General features: G+C 43.9%; 1 pseudogene; it reads right to left on the bottom strand.

Annotated features, from left to right (window-relative positions):
• Nucleotides 1-1,055: 1,055 nt before the first annotated feature.
• LOC114638852 lies at nucleotides 1,056-4,448 on the bottom strand (annotated as a pseudogene).
• Between the last annotated feature and the right edge of the window lie 502 nt (nucleotides 4,449-4,950).

Below are 4,950 nucleotides of genomic sequence, written 5' to 3'. Positions count from 1 at the left end.
CTTGCAGGGTGCCACTCTTTATCTCTTGAAATATTGGCTATTGATAGTTTCTTGGTTGGGAGGAGAAAATCACTGTGTTTAGTTGAGTATCCACTGCTGAGTCAAGCAGTCTTCAGTTTACACAGAGTGTCATTGGTAATCTTAGTGGGTTACAAAATTAAGCAGATGGACATAAACATGAGAGAAACATTTTTGAGGAGAGCCTAGAGTATCCAAGGATGTTAGGGAGGTGAAAGTGGTTGAGAATGCGCAGTTCGTATGTATTATATGTGAAAATTATTTTTAAAAATATGGTATCAGGCTGCCTCCATGACCAGGTTCAAAATATGACTACGAGAGTAATTATTCAGTAGATATCTCGTGACTCTAAGCTTACACCAGGGCTCTGGGATGAGATATATTATATGAGAGGAGCTAACCTGACCCTGCTGCAGAGGAATTGAGTCTACATGCTGGGCATTCAATATTTTATTCCCTTTCAAAAGTTTCTGATCTGCATATTGGGGCTGTCCTGTGTCATCTCCTGAGTCCCTTTGGACAAAGTGAAAAAAGATCAGTAGAGTTTTAAGATGAGATGACAGCTTGGTAGAGAGTCCTTGGTGGAGCTGGACCAGGGGACCTGGGGGGAGTCTCAGAGAACACTGGACTTCCCAGGACCATAGACATTCCTTAGAGGCACAGGGAGAGTGGGAGGTAAAGGCTTTTGATCTTTCTCACCCTTGGTAGCCTGTTAAATGTGAAGAAGAATTAAAAAGAAAGAAGGCACCCTTCTCAGACAAAGACAGACCTTTCCAGGACTGACAGTACTGGCCTTTGTATGTGCTGTTATGATGGGGTCAGTGCACAGGTTTGATTCCCAAGTTTATGAAAGTATCTGAAGAGAGAAACAATGAAATGAAGAGAGAGTAAAAAAGGTAATGTATAAAAATGTTTTAAGCTCTGCACTCATGGTTGAGCACAACTCCATCCCTTTCATGCAGACAGATTTCTTTATTAAGACTCAGATAGCTGTACCTGAGGATGTTGGGCACTGGCCCTGACACAGGTTTTATGTTCTAGGGTTGTTGCAGGAGTTTCACTGTTTTCTGAATCCAAGGTATAAACCTGGAAATTCTGGGGAATACCCAAGGAGGAGTATATGGACAGAAGCGATAGCTGACAATGCCCTGGGACACTCCATCACACACCAAGGGTCCCCCAGAGTCTCCCTGTAGACATAAAAAGGAGAAGTCTTAGTAAATAGTCTCCTTTTTTTCTTTTTTTTATTGGATGTTTTATTTACATTTCATATGTTGTCCCCTTACCCCATCCCCCACCCACCCAGGAACCCCCTATCCCCTCATCCCTCCTCCTTCTTCTCTGCAGATGTAACCCCTACCTACCCCCCCCACTCCCACCTCCCCATCCTCAAAATTCCCACCCCCTGGGGCGTCCAGCCTTCATGAGGTCAAGGATCTCTTCCACCTATGCCCAGCAGGGCCCTCCACTCTTACGTATTCACCTGAAGCCCTGGATCCCTCCCTAAGTGCTCCCAGGCTGGTGGTTTAGACCCTGGGAGCTGTGGTTGGTTGGTATTGTTGCTCTCCTCATGGGCCCACAAACCCTTTCAGCTCCAATGGCCTTCACTGTAATTCCTCCATTGAGAACCCCATTATCAGTTCAATGGCTAGTTGTGAGCATCTGCCTCTGAATATGTCAGACTCTTGAAGACCTGTGAGGAGACATCCATATCAGGCTCTTATCTCTTAACACTCTTTCCAGACCCATTTTCTCCATGTACTTCTTTGATCCCACTAAGGCCTGGGTTTTAGATGGGAAACACTAAGTGAGACCATTGACCTCAATTCTGCATGGGACACAGTAGACAGAGTCTGTGAATCGCTAACTAGTGTGTCTCTGTCTGGCTGTGTCCTTCTTTCAGGTTAACTAGACTTAGCTCTCCTATTTTCCCATGGTGAAAGGACAAACAATTGGCTGAGGGAAAATGCCAGATCCCCATATGTTGTTCTCTCCATATCCTCTAGAGTAGCCGTGGTTGTAGAGCTGGAGGCCTGGCCGTGTGTCTGCAGTATTGCTTTGGCCCTGGGTAAATATTTTGAGATTGTTATATCCATACCTCAGAATTAGACTTCCTGTCATTGGGATCTCCCACACAGAGCTGGTTGGAGTTGTTGTAGTTCTTGGACCTGGCATAGCACTTCTGGCCATTTTGAACTTCTTGATTCACTTCTTGAAGTGTTTCAGGTGAAGTACAATTGGGCAAGATTCCCCAACCTGCCACTGTGCACACCTGCCCAGACTTCACCCAATCATGGCTCTTTGGAAGGGCAATAGTCTTCACAGCACTATTGAGTTGAGCTTTGTGTTCCAGCTGGTGAGAAAGATGAAGAATAAGAGTTCAGGTCTGGCTCTCTCAGCAAGCTTAAACCAGGGATGAGGCTGCCTGTGTCTTCCCCATTTTCAAAGAGCCCCTCCACCTCCCACTCTAGCCCCATTCCATTGCTCTTGGACCATTAGATCAGCCACCTATTAGGGAAAATGGCACTGATATACTAGTTATCTATGGGAGTAAACCAGATGTCAGTAAAACGGTACCTTCAGGAGCATGATGTCATTAACCAGTGCTTTACTATGTATTTTAAAATATGCACGAAATATGACTTTATAAACATGAATGACCTGGGTATTTTCCAGTTCCCAAATATTGTGAGCAACTAAGATTACAATCATATGGCTGTGAAAAGAAGATGGGTTAAGTACAACACAGGAGCAATGAAGAAGTCCCTGAAAGGCAGGTTGAGGGCACAGCCTAAGGCTGACTCAAATAGCATGAAATTTCTGTGGGAGTTGTTCCTTAGGTCTTCAATAACCACCCAGCCATATAGACCCTTCAGTTACACTATCTAGTCCTGAGTTCCACAATCAATTTAGGTCAAATACTATAAAATTGGGTTGTGGTTCATCTTTGGCTCTATATGCTTAGAGACAGCAAGGATCTGTTTTAATTTGGTCAATCCCAGGCATCAAAGATCCAGTTCCTTCTCCTTAACTTCCAAAGGAGTGAGCTGCTGTCATTATGATGTCTTTTCCCACCAGGAAACCACCACACTGACGGGGAACTAATTTGCCATCATGAAATTTTATCAATGCCATGTATGGCCAAGAATGGGATATAGATTCTGCGCCCTATATGATTTTTCCTGAAAAAAAGAAAGCTTATTCTAAATATTTGTGCTCATGGAAACTATGCAACAATACTGGAGGCTGGAATAAGGGACATTTCATGCTTGGAGAGTCTGTGGACCTGATGTAGATGGAGAAAAGATCCTTTTGTAGGGGCTGTCACACAACAAGAAAAGGTACCTGGATGCTGTGAGGGACCACACAGAGCCTGCTGCATGACACGTCACTTTCCCCTAGTTTTCTATATTTTCTTGTTGTCATGATGGTGCCAAGACTTTGCCTTGAATTAAATTAAATCTCAGGTACACATTAAGGAAGAATTCAGCACACATTGTCCAACAGATCAACACAGCCAAACAACTACACTTGTTCCTTTGTCTCGTGATTCACCTGTTGTCCTGCTCACTTAAGCACTGGGCTCTGCCCCAAGTAAGCATGATGCACTATTGAAGTATCAATCTCTGGCTGCTTTTCCTCTATTCTGATTCATGATACATAGTAAGTACTTCACTTAGAGATGGGATTGTTGTATAAACATGAAAAGCTCTCAAATGCGCTAAGCAAGTAGCTGGGAGGAGGCCTCCTAATGAAGTCTGAACCTCAGCATAGATTTTTCTTCATAAGGCATTGAAATAGCCTTCAGGATGAAGAAGGGAGCACACAGGACTAGTAGAATCATAGAGAAGAGGAGAAATGGGTTAGAGTATCCTGTGTCTGCCTGCTTCCATCAAGCTGTGGAGCAGGGGTGGAGCCACACTTTGCTGGCTCTGCTAGATTTTGGGTGTCATGGTAGATCTGTATGTTTCAGAAGACAGAACAAGACAAAGGTGACACCCGGAAACCTAAATAGAAGAATTCTTCTAGTCTTGATACAGGTGGTAACTCCTGGATAAAGTTGCTTGCTCTTAGATTTGTGCAATTGGAACTTACAACTCTCATTTTCAACTCCAGTTTTCCAGTAGGGTCCATGATGTTTTTATAATTCGTCACTTTTAGATGAAGGAGGTCTCACTCACCAGGTGCCACTGCAAGGAGTTCATTGTGTCTCTGGTGCATTATTTATCCTGTGCTAGAGCTGGGGCTCAGCTAACTTCTCAGATGAACCAAGTCAGAAGAAGATCTTAGATACAACCTGACTGGGCACTATGCAAGCAAATGTCAGTGCTGGAAGCCACATGCCACACCTCTAGGAACGTGGATGGTTGCTTATCTCCTTCAGTGTTGACTGATAGGACAGCCACCAGGAAGACCAGGAGCAGGAACATCCTCTTCAGGTTCTGACTAGGTCTCAATTGGTCACTTGGTCACTTCTCACAACATTTAAACCATCAGGCCCAGAAAGAGGCCCAGAGCCAGAGACCTCTACTTTCCTGTGTGATAAATAATATCCGGGTTCTTGTCCCATCTGTGTGGTGAATGTACAGGAAACACACTGTTGTCAGTTGCTGGTGAGTATGAGCACATTCCTCACAGGAATAGTGAACATTGAAAGGGTGGAAGAGTCTATTCAGGCCTTTCATACTAGGCAGAAGGCAAGTCCCCTTTCCTTCCAATGCTCAGAGAACTGCAGTAGGATGCCTCCTGTCCTGAGTTTGTGATCAAGTAATTGTCTCATTTAAAAAATAACATCTCTACATCTCATAGTACTCTCTTTGTTGTTTTTTCTTGTTGTTTTGTTTTTGTTTTGTTTTGTTTTGTTTCGTTTTGCACAGGATTTTGGTTTCAGATTTAGGCCGGGTCATCTATTAACATCTCAAGAGCTTTGAA

This window comes from Grammomys surdaster, unplaced genomic scaffold (genome assembly GCF_004785775.1).
Source record: "Grammomys surdaster isolate TR1022 unplaced genomic scaffold, NIH_TR_1.0 125630, whole genome shotgun sequence".
In the NCBI taxonomy this organism is placed as follows: Eukaryota; Metazoa; Chordata; class Mammalia; order Rodentia; family Muridae; genus Grammomys; species Grammomys surdaster.
Note: the sequence above shows the minus strand (reverse complement) of the source record. Positions and strands in the feature narration are given on the sequence as shown.